At 44.7% G+C, this 20,926-nt stretch overlaps 1 protein-coding gene across 4 annotated transcripts in view; it reads right to left on the reverse strand.

The window, feature by feature from the left end:
* LOC140476859 (carbohydrate sulfotransferase 9-like) overlaps positions 1 to 20,926 on the reverse strand; it is a 151,920-nt gene that overhangs the window by 85,047 nt on the left and 45,947 nt on the right. The window contains exon 1 of one of the 4 annotated variants that reach the window (XM_072569725.1): positions 480 to 878. The exons of the other annotated variants lie outside the window; for them this stretch is intronic. The gene's annotated coding sequence lies outside the window, so the exon portion shown is untranslated. Of the gene's footprint in view, positions 1 to 479; positions 879 to 20,926 lie in introns of those variants that run through there. 4 annotated transcript variants of the gene reach the window in all.

Below are 20,926 nucleotides of genomic sequence, written 5' to 3' on the forward strand. Positions count from 1 at the left end.
TCCCTCCCCCACCACTAACCACTTTGGAGGCATGCACTAAATTTAAACAACATAGAGAGAGATAAAAACACACACACACTCACATACACACAGTTAGACATAGATGCACACACAAACAGACACAATCAAACACACATGCACACAGTTAGACACAGATACACACACACACATACACAGGTGGACAGGTAAAATACTTTATCACCACATTGCAATGTTTCAGGCAGCAAGAGGGGTGCCTGAAGGCAGGCTGTCACTTGCAATAGAATTGTAAGCCCTTGCAGATTCCTACGTTCAGTGGAACCCTTTTGCACACAGTGAGCCATTCTGCAAAATATAAAACACACACAGTGCTCGCACAGTTGCTGAAACTCCCCAGAGCTCCTCCACTCAACAGGCTCTTTGTAAATTCTCAGGTTCTGCCGGAGCCTCAAAAGCAAGATAAGCTGACATTTTCTTTTGGAGAGAAAAAAAGTACTCACCCACTCACACAGAAAATGATTCTCGCTCTGTTTCCACAGTCAGCGGAGCTTTGCAGATGTTGCACGAGTGAACGCATTCCTTGCCCTGAGAAGTAATAGCCTGAAACCTTTTCCCATGTTACTGTTTTCCTACTCTGTCTGCCTCAGCCTTGATACCTCTCTGGAAATGGGAGAATACTCGAGCTCCCACTTCTTGTTCCAAACACACACACACACACACACACAAAGATGATAATCTCTGATGTGTCTGTATGTTTGTGTGCATGTGGGGAGAGAGGGGGAGAGAGAGAGAGCTTAAAGCAGTTAATTTCTCTGTCCTGCCTCAAATTTAACATCTGGTGTAAAACAGTCAGCATGATCAGCCACTCCCACGTTGTGTTCAGTGACTACAGTAACCCACTCCGATAAATCCATCCAACCCAGGAATGGGCAGATATCAAATAGCAGCACCAGCTCTTCACCAACTACAGCCTCTGCATTAGACATTCACAGGCATTACTTTGCTGAGAAAGAAATTCTACATGAGAGTGAAATAAGGAGAGATGACTGAGGGGATTACAATTAAAACTGCCTCATCCCCAGTGCAAATCAACTTTCACCAAAGGCAGGAATTACAAAGTCCAGTAATAAGTGGATCAACCCAGTCTCATTTTAGAGTTTTGAGTTAATCTAACAGTATTTGTTAACAGCAATTTGTTCATTTTGATATGAGGCTGCAATGAAATGAGTGATTTGCTGTTCTCATCAAACGTTCCCATTGGAGCATTTCAGATCTGGATCGGAAGAGTTTTATTTGCACAAACATTCACTGACCGTCAGTTTGATGTGAATGCAATATTTACACTGAAGGCACAGTCAAGCAATTAGTAAGGCAAATAACATTGTATTGCAAGCTGATTGATGTATAAAAGTAACAAACTCTTGCTCCAGTTAGACAATACACACACACACAGACACACATAGACACACACACACCGACACACATAGACACATACACACACTCCACAGACACACATAGACACACATAAACACACACACAGACACACATAAACACACACAGACACACATAGACACACACATGCACACACATAGACACACTCACACACCACAGACACACACAGACACACATAGACACATACACACACTCCACAGACACACATAGACACACACACACACTCCACAGACACACATAGACACACACACTCCACAGACACATCGACACACATACCACATACACACATACAAACTCATACACCTACACATATAGACACACACACACACGCACACACTCCACATACACACACAGACACACATGGACACACACACACACACTCCACAGACACACACACACACTCCACAGAAACACATAGACACACAGACACACATAGACACACCACATACACACATAGACACACACTCCACAGACACACAGATACAAACACACACTCCAGAGACACACATAGATACACACACACACACTCCACAGACACACACACACACACACACTCCACAGAAACACAGACACACCACATACACACATAGACACACACTCCACAGACACACAGATACACACACACTCCAGAAACACACATAGATATACACACACACACACTCCACAGACACACACACTCCACAGACACACACACTCCACAGACATATCGCCACACATACCACATACACACATACACACTCATACACCTACACACATAGACACACACACACACACACTTCACATACACACAGACATTCACACACACACACAGACTCATACACATACCCACACAGACAAACTCACACACACCCCCACCCTTTTCAAGGATGTTATGACACATCTTTAAAACAGGTGGGACTTGAAACCACATCTCCTAACTCAGAGATGGAGACACTACCACCACACCAGAACACCTCAAAAACACTGCTCAGTCAGAGCCCTAAGCCCTGGACTCTCTGATTAACAGTCTGATGCCCCACCGACTGGCTATCTATCTCTCCGTGAGGAAGGATACACTTGGCTAGAAGAGACCATGAGACGGAGGAGCAGAAGTAGACCATTCAGCCCATCGAGTCCGCTCCATCATTCAATGAGATCATAGTTTATTTGACAATCCTCCACTCCACCTCCCTGCCTTTTCCCCATAACTTTTGATTCCCCTTCCTAATTAAAAATCTGTCTCTCTCAGCCTTGAATATACTCGATGCCCCAGCCTTGACAGCCCTCTGAGGTAAAGAATTCCACAGATTCACTCTCCTCTGAGAGATGAAATTCCTCCTCATCTCTGTCTTAAATGTGTGACCCCTTATTCTGAGATTATTCCGTGTGGTCCTAGACTCTCACACAAGGGGGAAACAACCTTTCCACATCCACCCTGTCAAATCCCCTAAGAATCATGTATGTTTCAGTAAGTCTGCTTCTCTGTGTCAGTATTCACCATGATGTGGAGGTGCCAGTGTTGGACTGGGTTGGACAAGGTCAAAAATCACACGACACCAGATTATAATCCAACAGGTTTACTTGACAACATAAACCTTCCAAGCCTTGCTCTTTCAGAAGGTGTTGTGTGATTTTTGACAGTATTCACCAAAGAGAAGGAACTGGTGGAGGATAATCTCAGGGAAGAGAGTGTCAACTTTCTAAGCCAAGTTGTTATTAAAAAGGAAGAGGTGTTGTGCATCTTAAAAAGTATTAAGGCCCAGGGCCTGATGGGATCTACCCCAGAATATTGAGGAAGGAAAGAGAACAAATTTCTGGAGCATTGACAGATGTCTTTGTATCCTTTTTGGCCACAGGTGAGGTTCCAGAGGACTGGAGAATAGACAATATTGTCCCATTGTTAAAGAAGGAAAGCAGGGATAATCCAGGAAATTACAGTCCCATAAGCCTCACATCAGTGGTAGGGAAATTATTGGAAACGATTCCCAGGGACAAGATCCATACACATTTAGGAGCAAATGGCTCTATTAGCGATAGACAATATGGTTTTGTGCAGGGGAGGTCATGCCTCATTAACTTGATCGAGTTTTTTGAGGAGGTAACGAAGATGATTGATGAGGTAAAAGCGGTTGATGTTGTCGACATGGACTTCAGTAAAAGCCTTTGACAAGGTCCCTCATGGCAGACTGGTACAAAAGGTGAGGTCACATAATATCAGGGGGTCGCTGTCAAGAGGGATACAGAACTGGCTTAGTCATAGGAGACAGAGACTAGTGGGGGAAGGATGCTTTTCCAAAGGGAGGGTTGAGACTAGTAGAACTCTGCTGTTCATGGTCCACACAAATGATTGGGAGAAACACATGTCTGATTTAATTAGTATGTTTGTGGATGATGGAAAATTTGGTGGAGTTGTGGGTAGTGAGGATTGTCAGAAGATACAGAAGGATATTGATCAGTTGGAGGCATGGGCAGAAAAGTAGCAATTAGAGTTTAATCCAGACAAATGTGAGGTGATGCATTTTGGAAGGTCAAATATAGGTGGAAATTATACAGTGAATGGTAGAACCGTTAGGAGTAATGATATGCAGAGGGATCTGGGTGTGCAGGCCCACAGATCACTGAAGGTGGCAGTGCAGGTAGATAAGGGAGTAAAAATGGCCTATGGCATGCTTACCTTCATTGGAAGGGGCATTGAGTATAAGGATAGACAAGTTATGCTGCAGCTTTGCAGAACTTTAGTTAGGCCACACTTGGATTATTGGATACAGTTCTGGTCACCACCCTACCAGAAGGGTGTGGATGCTTTGCAGAGGGTACAGAAAAGGTTTACCAGGATGTTCCCTGGGATGGGGGATTTTAGCAATGAAGAAAGGTTGGATAGACTGGGTTTGAGGTTGAGGGGTGACCTGATAGAAGTTTATAAGATTGTTAATGGCATGGATAGAGTGGAAATTCTGAGGCTTTTTCCCAGGGTGGAGAGGTCGATTACTGGGGGACACAGGTTCAAGGAGCAGGGGGGTGGAGTTTAAAAGAGATGTGTGAGACACATTTTTCACAGAGAGGGTGGTTAGTGCCTGAACCGCGCTGTCAGAGGAGGAGGTGGAAGCAGACACAATAGTAGCATTCATTGGATGAATACATGAATAGGAAAGGAATAGAGGGATACAGATCCTGTAAACGAAGACAGTTTTAATATGGAAAGGCAAAATGTGCCAGCGCAGGCTAAGAGGGCTGAAGGACCTGTTCCTGTGCTGTATTGTTCTTTGTTCTCATTATTCTAGAGTTCACAGCTCACCAGACGGATCCCACTAATGAAAGGGCAGCTTCATGAGGAGCTGTTCAATAGAACGGGCAAAGTTAGAGGCGATCTTAGTAAAACATATGGAATTCTTTGAGAGTTTAAAACGTGGGGACAAGGTCTCATATGAGGTTGTTGTATATGAGTCTAAAAGAGTTAACACCAAGGACTGCCAGAAGCACCACCCACTATGATGATGTCATATGGACTTGATGACAGAACAGTGGGGGATCTCGAAGGAGTGTTGGAACCTCCTCAAAGTCTCAGGAACAATGTCCATCAATGTCAATGTATGTAACAAGATGCTCACAGACAAGAAACTAAACCTTGTTCATGTCTGCTAGTTAGACCAGGAAGTGTTTCTCTATCTCCCGGATAAGACTAAGGAGGTCCTGTGCTTTGTGTACAGAGGATGGTGGCAGCAATGTTCAGCAGGAACAGTAGCTTGCGTGGTTTATAGAGCTAGTCTGCTTGTACCATGCCATCCAGGACTGACATCAAAAACACAAAAACAAAACCACTGGAGAAACTCAGCAGGTCCAGCAGCATCTGTGGGGAAAAAGTCGAGGTAACCATTTTGGTCCAGTGACCCTTCTTCAGGACTGAGATTTGTGAGGAATGTTTTCCCCTCAGAGGAGTGGAGCACCCTTGGATTGTCAGCCCCGCCTGGAGAGAGTATGAGTACATTTCTCACTCAGTGGATCAAATCCAACCAGAATGAGAGCTGGGAACCTATCCAAAGTGAAGCTGTTTTTGTCCCAAATTCTTGACCCAAAACTTCAAAAATGCCTCTTAGTGCATCCATGTCCAACATCTGAGTTGGACCCAACCAAATTCCAATAAATAACATGGCAGATCTGTCTAAGACCAGAGGGCATAGGTATAAGGTAAGGAGTAAGTGGTTGACAGGAGATCTGAGAAATATTTTTCTCATGCAGAGGCTGGTGGAAATGTGGAATGTGCTGCCTGAGAGGGTGGTGGATGAAAGTACTCTCACAACATTTAAGAAGCATCTGGACATACACTTAAAATGCCAGCACATAGGAGGCTATGGATCACCAGTCAGATTGTGTTCCACTAAAAATATATTATGAACACTCAAAGCAGACCCAACTGGCCCAAACCATCAGTTAACCAAAGCCTCCTGCCCAATCACACACCATCCACCACTTTCAACATTGACTTCCTCACCCACTGATCTCAGTAGCGGCAGTGTGTACCATCTCCTAAATGCACTGCAGAAATTCACCAAGGCCCCTTAGACAGCAATTTCCAAATCTACAACCTCTTCCATCTAGAAAGCAACTGAAAATTTGCTCAGTGGCATACCATTGGGTTCAGCACTGGGTTGCTTGCTGTTTGTTGTGTACATTAATGATCAAGACATGAATGTAAGATGTATGATCAGTGAGTTCACAGATAACATGAACACTGGTGACATGGCATACAGTGAGGAGGAAAGCCTTAAACTCCAGGACCATGTAGACCAGCTTGTCAGATGGGCTGAACAATGCAAATGGGATTTAATCCTGAAAGGTTTGAGTTCTTGCATTTTGAGCAAATTAACAAAGAGTGGAATTCTACTGTGAATGGTAGGATCCCAGAAAGTACAGAGGATCACGAGGGCCTGAGTGTGTATAAATTCTTGAAGGACAATAGCAGCAGAAACCACCATTTAAAAGTTCCCCTCCAAGCCCCTCACCATCCTGACTTGGAAACATATCACCGTTCTTCAGTGTCGTTGGGTCAAAATCCTGGAATTCCCTCCCTAAGGGCATTGTGGGTCTATCTACAGCACATGGACTGCAGCGGTTCAAGAAGGCAGCTCACCCCCACCTTCTCAAGGGGCAACTAGGGATGGGCAGTAAATGGTGACCCAGCCAGTGACACCCACATGCCATAAATGAACATAAAGCCTATTTTATGCATCTCCCAATGGATTTTGCAAATGAAGTTCCCCATTTATTTACCTTTCTGAATGCCACATGACTGAGAGATGTCACTAGTACCTGGGTTATAAAAATCTGTATGTCCATTGTTGAACTCACCCCATTATACTGGGCTGGGTTAGTATCTGAGCTCAGACACATGAAGTGGACTCCGTCAAATATATTGCTCTCATCTACACACCTGAGTACCTCTTCAAATTATTTCACACAAATTAGTCAGGCATGTGTCCCTTTAACAAAGACTTGCTGACTGTTCTTAACTAATCCCTGTCTCTCCAAATGCAGATTGTTTCAATTCCCCAGAATTGCTTCCAGTAGTCTCCCCACCAATGGGGTTAGACCGACCGCCCTGCAGCTTCCTGGATATTCTTGCTCTCTTAGATTCATTTATTTCTTAGGATGTTGGCGTCATCGATTAGACTGGTACTTTCTGTTCCTTCCCAATTATCATTTGAATGGCTCGGCTTGTTCAGGCTGTTTCGGGGGGGGGGGGGGGGGGGGGGAAGTGAAGAGTGTGGAGTCACATGTAAGGCAAACTAAGTAAGGATGGTAGATTCAAGATCAGAGTGGTGCTGGAAAGGCACAGCAGGTCAGGCAGCATCCGGGGAGCAGGAAAATCGATGTTTCGGGCAAAAGCCCATCATCAGGAAATGATGGTAGATTACCTTTCCTAAAGACATTAGAGGCATAGAGTCATATTGCATGGAAACAGACCCATCAGCCCATCATGCCAATGCTGCCCAACAAACACCAAGCTACACCAATCCCATTTACCTGCACTGTGCCCTGGCATTTTAAGTGCTTGTCCAAATGCTTCTTAAATATTATGAGAGTACCTGCCCCCATCACCCTCTCAGGCAGCACATTCCATATTCCTACCACCCTCTGGGGCAAAAAAGCTTTTTCAGATTTCCTCCAAACCACTTCCACCTCGCCTTAAACCTGTGCCCTCTGGTCTTAGATACATCTGCCACGGGGAAAAGATTCTCACAACCCACCCTGTCTCTCAAAATGTTGTACACCTCAATCAGATCCCCTCTCAGCCTCTTCTGCTCCAGGGAAACCAATCCCAGCCTATCCAGTCTCACCTCATAACTGAGGCTTTCCATCCCAAACAACATCCTCTACACCTTCTCCAGCGCAATCACATCCTTCCTACAGTGTGGTGACCAGAACTGCACACAGTATTCCAGCTGTGGCCTAACCAATGCTTTATAAAGTTGTAACAAGACTTTCCTGTTCCTATGTTCTACACCCCAGCTAATGAAGGCAAGTATCCCATATGCCTTCTTCCCCACCCTGCCTACCTATGCTGACACCTTCAGGGATCTATAGACTTTTGCACCAAGGTTCCTCAGTATTCCATAGGGACCTATCATTCATTGTGTATATCCTTCCCTTATTAGACCTCCAAAAATGCAACACCTTGCACTTATCAGATTTAAATTTCACCTGCTCCATTTACCGGCTAATCAGTATCAAACTGTAGCCTGAGTCTACCCTCTCCACTATCAATAATACCAGCAATTTTGGTGTCATCTGTAAACTTGCTAATTAAACCTTTTATATTCATATGCGAGTTGCTAATGTATATAACAAACAGCAAGATTCCCTTCACTGATCCCTGTTAAAACATTTTAAGAAAGTAGCCGAGACCTTAACATCTTATTCTTTTTGTCAGTGGATGTGAAGTGGATATTCCAGGAGTGATACAGCTGGTCAAACCACTCAGCCTTAACAAAACAGAATTCATTTAAACACTATAAATGAAACACAAACAAAAGAGAACAGAATTTAGAATAACAACTTAGTTGAAAACCCAATTGACTCCACAGAACTTAACAAAGCTGTTCCAAATCCCGCAACATCCCATAAACACACCCCTTGGTAAAAGGTAAATTCGAACACAGCTTCTTACAGGCTGTAGAGGTTTCAGAGAGAAAACTCCAGGTAAGAAACATCTGTTGAAGCACGGAATCTCTTCTTACTGTAGCTGCTTCTCTAGGTCCCTAGCAGGTTTTAGTACCAAACCAAGCTGGGAAAACCTGAACTGGGAGAATTGGGCACTACCCTTCCATTTCACAACTGTTTTAAAAATAAGACCTAAAGGCGTCCTCTGATTGGGAGTGTCTGTCAGCCATGTCAGCACCACTGCCTTTATGACCCCTCTTGAAAAAAAAACAAGGACAACATAACCTTGTTAAAGGGGCAGAATAGTCTCATCGCTGTGGTACACCTCTGGTCACAGGCTTCCAATTAAAAAAAACAAGCCTCCACCATCACTCTTTGCCTCCTCTTTTAAAGCTAATTTTGCATCCATTTTGTCAACTTGCCTTGGATTCCATGGGCTCTTATCTTTGTAGCCAGGTTCCCATGTGGGACCTTGTCAAAAGCCTTAATGAGATCCATGTAAACCACACCAACTGCTCTACCGTCATCAGTATGTGTAGTCATCTTTTCAGAAAAACTCAATTGGTCGTATAGGATCGCCCTCCAACAATTCCATGCTAACTATTCCTGCCTTTCCAAATGTTGATTAATCCTGCTGCTCAGAATATTTCAGTAAATCCAGACGAGCTTTATGAAAATCAACGATAGCTTCACTGTCACCATTACTAGGACTAACTTCCAATTCAAGCTGCTGTGAATTGAATTTAAATTGCACCAGTTGCTAGGGTGGGGATTGAACCTTTGTCAGCGGAGAGTCAGACTGAGCTTCTCGATGATTAGACCAGTGATGCTATTACTGGACCACTGTCTCCCCTGGGGCCCTGGTAAAGCTGAGCTGGGTACAGATATAGAACACAATCCGTTTCCAACCAAGTGCAAAGGGCTCCTCACTGAGGAGTGGTATGCCTAAAGTGGAGAGGTAATCGGAACAGGACTTGTGTTGAAAGTTAATCTTGATGCTCTAAAGATAACTTGTTAATCTTTAGATGAGAAAAGGTTAAGGCAAATTTCAATAAAGAGTTTTAAAATGAGACAGGATTTTGGATTGAGGAAATAAGACAGGAGATCAGTGACCTAGGCAGACAGGCGTAAGGTAACTGGCAAAACATCATAGAATGCTTACTGAGTGGAAGCAGGCCATTCAGCCCATTGAGTCCATATCAACCCTCTAAAGGGCAGCTCCCACAGACCCACCCCATCTCTAAGACCCTCCAATTCTCATGGCTAGCCCACCTAGCCTGAACACTGTAGGCAATTTCCCATGGCCAATCCACCTAACTGGCACAGCTTTGGACTGTGGGAGAAAGCCCACACAGAAACTAGGAGAACATGCAAACTTCAAACAGTTGCCGTAGGCGGGAATCAAACCCAGGTCCCTGGCAGTGCTAACCCCTGAGCCACCATGTTGCATGAAAGAACTAAAGCAGGAGATGATGGAATCACGGAAAATAGGAAACAAAATCATAAATTGCTGGAAAAACTCAGCAGGTCTGGCAGCAACTGTGGAGAAAAAAGCATAGTTAACATTTCGGTCCAGGGACCCTTCTCCACAATGGGTCATAGACAATAGGGGGAGAATAAGCCATTCGGTCCTTTGAACCTGCTCCACCATTCGATATGATCATAGCTGAGCATCCAACTCAGTCCCTGCTCCCAATTCCCCCTGAAGTCCTTTGATCCTTTTAGTCTTAAGAATTATATCTAATACCTTCTTGAAAACATTCAATGATTGTGATGAGCAGGAGGTTTCATCAGATTTCTGTTTTGAAGATTGATGAAGTTTGTTAACATCTGTTTATGGCTGGCAGCCAGTTGGTTTTAATTACCTTCACAACAAAGGGTAACCTTTCAGAAAACGAACTCACTGGTAAGAAACTCTGTGTGAAGTGTCTTTCCTTTCCGATTGTAAGCCAGTAAAGTATACATGCCTTTGGGACCTCGAACATTGGCTGAAGATTACCCCTGTGTTTTCGGACACGCGCTCCTGATTAAACATCGTCCCTGCAATGAGAACTGTAACGCTCTTATTCCAGGGGAGAAGGTGGTGGTGCGGCAATGTCATCAAATTATCTTTTCAAAATGTAACGTGTTGTTGTGATCTGTGTGTTGCTTGGAAGGGTGTTAGAAAAGTGGTTACTTTTAAATGGAATTGGATACGCATTGTTGGAGTCACAGAGGTTTTAACAACACAGAAAAAGGCCCTTCGGCCCATCATGCCCAGTCAGTCATCACGCATTAAGCAGTCTGCCTAATCCAATCCTGTATTCTAGCCCTTGGTTCATGGCGTTGCGTGCGTCAACTAATTATCTGAAGAAATGAACAGGAAAAGAACTGAGGAGTAATTTGGTTAGTTCATCAAAAGAGCTAGTGCAGGCAAAATGGACTGAAAGGCCTGCCTCCGTGGAGTGTTATTTTACGAGAGATTGTAATAAGTTTAAGTGCCATTATGCTACACATGATGCGCATTGATCAAAATACTTAATTTGTGTTCTGAGGGACATTTTGAGCACTGGAACAGAGAGGGGTAAATCAGTCTGAACTTTTGGCGAGGACAGTCGAAAGATATCTCTCAGGAAAGGGAGAGAGTGTGGGAAAGAGTTAACAACCACTCACATTTATAGAGTACCTTTAATGTCATGCGATGTACAAAAGCAGCCCCACAAGAGTGATTATCAGATAAACTTTGGCGCCAAATCTCATAAGGAAATATTAGGACATGTGACCAAAAACTGGGTCAAAGAGGTGTGTTTAAGGAGGAGTGAAAGCGAGGTTTAGATTCCCTACAGTGCGGAAACAGGCCCTTCGGCCCAACCAGTCCACACCGACCCTCCGAAGAGTAACCCACCCAGACCCATTTCCTTCTGACTAATGTACCTCACACTATGGGCAATTTAGCACAGCCAATCCACCCTAACCTGCACATTTTTGGACTGTGGGAAGAAACCCACACAGACACAGAGAGAATGTGCAAACTCCACACAGTCTCCCGAGGCTGGAATCGAACCTGGGACCCTGGTGCTATGAGGCAGCAGTGCTAACCACCGAGCCACCGTGCCGTCCTTTGGTAGATAGTGTGTGATTTCTTTTTTCCCATTATTCTTTCTGGATGTCAGTGGCAAGACCAGCATTTGTTGCCCATTCCTAACTGGCCTTGAACCAAGTGACATACTAAGATCGTTTCATAGGATCCCTGCAGTGTGAGTGCAGGCCATTCGGCCCATCAATCAGATGGGCAGATAAGAGTCAACCTCACTGCTGTGGGTCTGGAGTCATGTGTAGGCCAGACCGAGTAAGGGCTACAATTATCTTTCCAAAAGGACGTTAGTGAAGTAGGTGGAAATTTAGCAACAATCCATGATAATTTAATGGCACATTACTCAGAATAGATTTCCTTTCGGAAGAAGGTTCTTAGTAAGGTTCAGTGGACTTGAAACATTAAACTCAGCAGGTCGGGCAGCTACTAATAGTTTGAGTCTGATATGATTCTTCTTTGGAAATTCAAGGAAGCTCTGAGGATGACTCATATTGGACTCGAAACGCTAACTCTGTTTCTCTTTCTCTGCAGACGCTGCCAGACCTGCTGAGCTTCTCCAGCACTTTCTGTCTTTCAGTGTGATAGATTTATATTCCTCATTCATTAATCAAATTTAAACTCCACCAGCAGTCATGGTGGGATTGAACCCATGACCCTCGAGCATTAGTTTGAGCCTTTGGATGACTATTGAGGGAGGAAATTTCGGAACTTAGGGGCCAGGCAGCTGAAGATGCATTGGTTAGTGGCGGAGTGATTAAAATCAGTGCTGGTCAAGAGGACCACGAAAGGGGAATACTTTGGAGTTTCATGGGGTTAGAGGAGCTGACAGGGGTGGAGAAGGCTTTCAAAACCAAAGGCAAGAATTTCAAGATCAAGGTAATGCTCAAGAGGCCAGTATTGGTCAATGTCCAGGTGCAAGTTAGAACGTGGCTAGCAGAGATTCGGCTCAGCTCAGGGTTAGAGTGCTCGTGGTCAGGACGCTACTGACGAAACCACTGGAATAGTCACATCTGGAAGTAACAATGACATGAATATGAGGGAGCAGTGGGGAGGGAGGTAGCTGATGCCCAACGCAGCAACCAGTGGTGGAATTAACCATTATTAAATACAACTAACAGCGCCAATCTCTTACACTGAGTGACAGCATCGTTGCATGGAAACAGACCCTCCGGTCCAACTCATCCACGCCAACCAGATATCCCAACCTAATCTTGTCCCATTTGCCAGCACTCAGCCCATATCCCTCCAAACCCTTCCTATTCAGGTTCTGGATTAGTGGTGCTGGAAGAGCACAGCAGTTCAGGCAGCATCCGAGGAGCTTCGAAGCTCCTCGGATGCTGCCTGAACTGCTGTGCTCTTCCAGCACCACTAATCCAGAATCTGGTCTGCAGTCATTGTTTTTAGCTACCTATTAGGTGTCCATCCAGATGCCTTTTAAATGCTGCTAGTTTTAAACGCTGCCAGCCTCCACCACTTCCTCTGGCAGCTCATTCCATATCCCACCACCCTCTGTGTGGAAAAGGTTGCCCCTCTTTCCGCTCTCATCCTAAGCCGATGCTCTCTAGTTCTCGCCTGTCCCACTCCAAGGGAAAAGACCTCATCTATTTACCCGTTCCATATCCTTCATGATTTCCTAAGCCTCTATAATATATTATGGGTAGGTATTGTTGAAAAGATGCTGTCTTTTATTCTCTAGTAGCCCCTGTGGAACGCTATCAATTGTCATGCTTTTGTCACCCAACTCTAACATCTTCGTATGTGACTCTGTCTCAGATTCCATTTTGCTAACTTCCTGAGGAAACAGTTTGGAACATTTCACTATGTTAATGACCCTGCACTGTGAGCTGCATGTGACCATGAATAAAAGACAAATATGTTTCACATGTGAGCTAATCTCAAGAGACTTTATGGTTGAAATCTTTTGAAGAGTTAATGTTCTGCATTAGCTTCAAATTTCCATCGTAACCTCAAGAGCTGACCCTCCCCACCCCCCTCCCAATATTCACAGCTCTGTCTCACACTGCTGTGAATTCTCTCTCCATCCACACCCGCAGAGTTGTTTGTGGAGTGCGATCTCTGGTCACACCGCAGAGGGTGTCAGAGGGTTAGTATGCAGGTACAGCAAGTCGGAGAAAGTGAGGACTGCAGATGCTGGAGAGTCAGAGTCAAAAGGCGTGGTGCTGGAAAAACACGGCACGTCAGGCAATGTCCGAGGAGCAGGAGAGTCGATGTTTCAGGCATAAGCTCTTCATTAGGAAAGGTCACAGAATGTAATGGGAAGAGTCACCGAGTGCATGATTAGGGAGGGTATGCTTCAGTTATACAGGGCATTGGTGAGACCACATGTGGGGCACAGTGTACAGGACTGGTCACCGCGCTTACAGAGGGGTGTTAATACATTGGAAGCAGTTCAGAGAAAGTTTACTGAGTCTAATCCCTGAAAAGAGTGGATTGCCTTATGAGGAAAGGCTAAACAGGCTTGGGCCTGTATCCTCTGGAGTTTAGAAGAGTCAGAGGTGACTGGGCTGAAATAAATAAGATCCTGAGGGGACTTGACAGGGTGGATGCAGAAAGGATGCTTCCTCGTGTGGGCGAATCTAGAATTAGTGGTCATAGTTTAAAAACACGGGGCCATCCATTCAAAATTCTGAGGAAATATTTTATTCTCTCAGAGTGTTGTGAGACCTGAGGAGCCCAGGCTGACAAGCCCTGTTCCACTGCCATCTTACCGGAAGTTGTGTTGGGAGGATTGACATAAAAACTAGGAGCAGGAGGAGGACATTCGGCCCTTTGAACCTGCTCCACCATTCAATATGCTCACGGCTGATCATCCAACTTGGTCCCCTGTTCTGATTTTTCTCCCCATATTCAACACAAGGTTGACAAGTGATGTCACCTGATCCCAATGTACTGAGGTGGTCTCATGACCCCATGAATGTACAAACAGGGAACACAAACAGGCCACTCAGCCCTTTGAGCCTGACCCGCTATTCAATAAGAGTCTGGCTGATCTGATTCTAAACCACAACAAGTTTGCAACAATATGCAGGTGATAATAAATAAAGCAAACAAATAAATCAAATAAACAGAAGAGAAAAAAGATGCCTCAGTGATATTTGAGGAACAGTTGGAAATTTCTTCCTGATGTCCTGGCCAATTATGAGTCCTTGTGATCAAAGTCAATAAAATTGGATTATATGATCATTATCTCATTGCTATTTGTGGATCTTGCTGAGTATCAAAGGTCAAGGGCTACATTGGTTGTAAAGCACTCAATTGGCTCATCTTTCACTCAGGGTGGGTGCTACATAAATGCAAAATGTCTTTTTTTTGCTTCTGGGTATCTCAGCAAGCCACTCAGTTATTTTACCTGGTGAAGCATCACGTACGACTGGTGTCAGATAACAGCTTTGAGACAAGCCAGCTGTAATGTACTCTGTTTCCTCCACCCTTTCCGGTAAACAGCAACATGTTTCGTTCACGTGACTCATCCTTGCCCTCAATCTCTGGCTCTTTTGTAACTTGTGCCTACCTTTGGTACACATCGAGGTGAATAGCATGGCGTTGCCAATCTGGAACTCAGCCTGAGTACCTTCCAGTAAACGCAATGCTGGGGCTAACCTGGGAGTACAACAGGGTGTGCTCATCTGCTCGCACTTAGAATCATGTCCCGCAGAATAGAACACAAACTTAGAAGAGATTTTATACATATCTCCCATCAGCAAACTGAATCCCCTACAGGATTCTTGGCAAAATCCCTGTAAACAAATGACTCAGCATGTCAAGTTAAACTCTCCCATAGTGATCTGGGGCCTGTTGAACTTTGTGGTGGTTGGGTGGGGGGGTGGGGGGGGGGTGGGGGGTGTTGTTTTTTTTCTCTCACTGTTGATGATTAATTGTCACCACTGAGCTTTTCTGAGAGTCACGACTGGAAAAATCCAACAGGCCCAATACCCCGGTGAAGGAGCGAAACCAGCCGGAGATTTCCTCAGGGATCCCAGAGGTACTTGTTTAGTACTGGTGTGAGGTAGCTTCTGTACACACACATAGACACACACACACACACACACACACATAGACACATAGACACACACACACACACACACACACATAGACACACACACACACACACACACACACACACATAGACACATAGACACACACACACACACACACACACATAGACACACACACACACACACATAGACACACACACATACACATATACTCATACACACACATAGACACACACACATTCACAAACACACACAGACACACACACACAATCACACACACACACATACACTCACATAGACACACACACACTTATACACACACTCACACACACACACACTCACATAGACACACACACACTCACATAGACACACACACATACACACGCACACAGACACACACACACTCACGCACACTCATACACACATAGACACACAAACACACATAGGCACACACACATACATACACACACACATACATACACACATAGACACACACACACTCACATACACACACTCATACGTACACTCACACATATACACACACTCACTCAGACATACACACACACTCACACACACACTCACACATACATGCACACTCATATACACACACACACTCACACACACACTCACACACTCACACACATACACACACACATTCATACACACACATATACACACACACTCTCACTCACACACATAGGCACACTCACACACACACACATTGATACACACACACTCACACATACACATACACACACTCACACACATACACACACTCACACACACATACACACACACACACACACACTCACACATACACATACACACACACTCACACACGCACACTCATACACACATACACACACACTCATACACACATACACACACACTCATACATACACACACACACACACACACACTCACACATACACACACGCTCATACACACACACACATACACACACACATACACGCACTCACACATACACACACTCACACACACACTCACATATACACACACACTCACACACACTCATACACACACACACATACACACACACATACACACACTCACACTCTCACACATTCACGCACACACACGAACATGCCCAAACCCAGCCATTATTCAAAATGCAATGTGTTTGCAGCCCACCTCAAGATGCATTCTGCTCTCCTGTGTCTCAAATTCAAATGTGTTGAGAGAAATTGTGTTAATTGGTTTAATTGCTTTTCCTAAATTCAAGCAGCTCTGGGACTGGTCCTGCTCACGAGAATTCTGACTTAATGTGACTACACTCCAAGGTGAATCATTTCCTTGTTTGCCAGAAAGTGAGGGCTTCAAGTTCATTCACCCCGTGTCTACATGAGTTTGCTCCGGTTTCTTTCCACAGTCCAAAGGGTATGGAAGGAGCTACCAGAGGAAGTGGTGGAGTCTGGTACAATTACAGCATTTAAAAGGCAGCTGGATGGGTATATGAATAGGAAGGGTTTAGAGGGATGTGAGCCAAGTGCTGGCAAACGGGACAAGATTATGTTGGGATATCTGGTCGGCATGGACGAGTTGGACCGAAGGGTCTGGTTCCATGCTGTACACCCCTAGGAATCTATGTGCAGCTTAGGGTGAATTAGCCATGGGAAATGCAAGGGTTATGGGGAAGTGGGTGTGGGTCAGAGGAGCAGTGTGGACTGATTGGCCTGCTTCTACACTGTAGAGTTTCTAAGATTCTATTCTATGACTGGCCAAATTTCCTGATTTCTCCCCTTTTTTGGATAACAGTACCACATCAGCTGCCCTCCAGTCCTCTGGAAACTCACCTGTGCCCAGAGAAGATGTGTACATCACTGCCAGACCTCTTCTCTTTTCTCCTTCAACACTCCGTGATCCATCTCACCATGCTGTGGATGATTTCACCCTTAAACCTAAACCCTTCCCATCTGTTTGACAAACAGCTCTTACGAGGTGCTTTTGATGGTGTCTGAGTCTCCAGCAGCTGCATTGACTCCACCTCCCCATCCTAACTCTCTCTCTCTCTCTCTCTCTCTGCCAATCACAGCCCTGGGATAAGTTGGATTCTTACAGCGCTGAAAGAGACCATTCAACCCATCAAGTTTCTGCCTGCTTTCTGAAAGAGACCATTAGTCCCATTTCCCTGCTCTTTCCCCATAATTCTACAATTTAAAAAAAAACTAACTCCCTTTTGAAAGGTCTAATTGAATCCACTCCCAAGACCCTTTTCGGGCACTGAGTTCTCAAAAAACTCACTTATCTAGCCTTGTTGCTTCTTCAAGCAGTCATTGTAAATCAGCGTGTTCTTGTTACAGACACTGCCACCCAGTCAGATTAAGCATTACCTTCCTATTTACACCATTCATCATCACAGAACAGTTGAGCACAGATAGGAGGAGGCCATTTGCTCCATCATGGAGTACTAGCTCTTTTAGTGGAACACCTCACTGAGTGACAGTCTCCTGCTTTCTCCCTGTTACCCTGCACATTCTTCCTTTTTAAATACAGGTATCCCCCGCTTTTCAAGCGTTCACTTTACGCCAACTCGCTTTTACGAAAGCCCTACATTAGTACCTGTTTTCGCTCACTGAAAGAAAAAGCGCACACAGCGAGAGTGGTGCCGCCAAGTGCCTTCCTCGGAAGGGTTAATAGATGACCCTCTTCCTCTCTCTCCTACACCCTGGTCTCCTGTACGTCCCACCACCCCAACCTCAGACAACTCACTCTAACATACCATTGTCACGACCACCACCTCTCAGCCTTCCAGTGTGCTTGCAGTGTTCCTGATTCTAGTGAGTGAAACTACACTGTATGTACATTACTTCTACTTTACTTGTATTTATCATATCATTTCTGCTTTTACTATGTGTTTGTGTTATTTTTGGTTTTAAGTGTTATTTGGTAGGTTTTGGTGGGTTATTTTTGTGTCTGGGAACGCTCAAAATGTTTCCCATATAAATCAATGGTAATTGCTTCTCACTTTATACCATTTCAGCTTACAAAGGTTTCATAGGAACGCTCTACTTTCAGACCTGTATTGGCCTCACTTCCTTCTGAACCTGCCTCCACCACACTGTCAGGCAGCACACCGTGACCCTGTCAGAGGTGACTTGATTGTAACTTGGCCAGGTCGAATTGGGAAAGAATGTTTCCTCTTGTGGGAGAACCCAGCACTCGATCATCCAGAATCCCCACAGTGTGGGAGCAGGTCGTTTACCCCTCCCAGTCCACACTGACCGCCAAACAGCACCCCACCCACAACATTTCCCATGGTGAACCCAGCTCGCCTGCACATCCTTGGACACTATCGGCAACCCACTCTAACCTGCACATCTTTGGACTGTGGGTGGAAACCAGAGCACCTGGAGGAAACCCACAAAGGGGGAATGTGCAAGCTCCACACAGACAGTTACCCGAGGCTGGAACTGAACTTAGGTTCCTGGTGCAGTAAGGCAGCAGTACTAAATGAGCCACCGCACTGCCCAGGGGTCATTGCTTTAAAATAAGGGTTTGCCCATTTAAGACAGAGATGAGGAAGCATGTTTTTTTCTCTCAGAGGGTTGTGAGTCTTTAAATTTCTCTTCCTCAAAGGACAGAAAATGCAGAATCTTTAAATATTTTTTAAGGCAGTGGGAGATATAGATTCTTGGTTTCCAAGGGGATGAAAGATGATCAGGGATATGCAGGAATACAGGGTTGAGGTTAAAATCCGATCAGCCACCATCTTGTTGAATGGTGGGATAGGATGGAAGGGCTGAGTGGCCTACACCTGTCCCGTGTTTGTTTTCTGTGTGAAAAGCATTTTCCTCCTGCCATCTCTGCTTCTTTTACCAATTACTGTCAACCAACGCTCTCTCATTCGCAAATCCCCCCCCTTCATCTCTCGCTTCTGCTCTTCGCAGACCCCTGATGATTTTGAGCACCATCCAATATGAGTCACCCCTCAGCCTTCTCTTTGAAGAAAATAGTCCCCACTTTTGCAAACTGTGGTCGTAACCGTGATTTTGAACATCTTCAATAAATTTCCCTTTCACCTTCAAATAAAAGCAAATCACTGCAAATGCTGTAAATTTGCAATTAAAACAGAAAGTGCTGGAGAAACTCGGCAGGTCTGGCAGCATTGGAGTTAATGTTTCAAGTCTAATATGATGCTTCTTCGGAAACCCATGGAAGTTCTGAAGAAGAGTTTTATTAGACTTGAAGCATTAATTTTGTTTTTTCACTCCACAGATGCTGCCAGACCTACTGATGTAGGTCTTTCTGCTTCATGCAGAACAATTGCAGATCCTCCAGTCTCTACATGTAACTTATCAGAGTTTGTTGGGAATAGTGTTGGCTAAACATTTGACTTAAAAATTCTCCTTTAGGCTTATACCGTCGTTCAAAGTGGAATATACTTTGGATTCGGAAACAGAAGTTGCTGGAAAAGCTCAGCGGGTCTGGTGGTGTCAGTGAAGAGAAATCAGAGTTAACGTTTCGGGTCTGGGTGACCCTTCTGAAGAAGAGTCATATTAGACTTGAAACATTAACTCTGATTTCTCTCCACTGATGCTGCCAGACCTGCTGAGCTTTTCCAGCAATTTCTGTTTTTGTTTCTGATTTGCAGCATTATTGGTTTTCCTGTATTACTGGCAGACAATTAGTAAAGAACTGTTTGTATCAGTGACTAGTGAATGGTGCCTTCCCAAAGTGATCTGTCAGTGTTGGGAGGAGGCAGTGGTACAACTTTGACCTTTGACTGATTCCCTTCTGTGTGTCTCCAGGTGATCCTTTGTCACCTCTCTGGCCCCACACAGCTCTAATAGCCAACACCTCATTGGGACAGAAGTTATGCCAAGGTCAGAGCTATTGAAACGCCTGGAAGGCAGGATTTAATCTTTTAACGGTCCAAGTGATTCAGCATTCACATCAGAGAAATGTTAAGATGAAGAATTAGGCAGGAGTTCTGCCAAATCTTTCTCAAAGCGAATTCACCGTTTACCGTTATCTAGTTCTGCTTGGTGTTCTGGTGGGGTTGGTCAGCTCAGTTGGCTGTATGTCTACAGTGCAGTACAGAATAAAACCAGCTGTGTGAGGTCAATCCTCAAACTGGCTGTGACTATCTGCAGAGGCTCATCACACCTCCACATTTACTCTGTAGTTACACAACCAACTGTCTCTCTCAAATGGAGATGGATACCTGTGTTCCTCTTTAACCTATGGCTCTGTTTATATAAACCTATTGTTTAACCATGAGATACTTGAGTTTGCCTCAGACTCTATG

The sequence above is a fragment of the Chiloscyllium punctatum genome, chromosome 5 (genome assembly GCF_047496795.1).
Source record: "Chiloscyllium punctatum isolate Juve2018m chromosome 5, sChiPun1.3, whole genome shotgun sequence".
Taxonomy (NCBI): domain Eukaryota; kingdom Metazoa; phylum Chordata; class Chondrichthyes; order Orectolobiformes; family Hemiscylliidae; genus Chiloscyllium; species Chiloscyllium punctatum.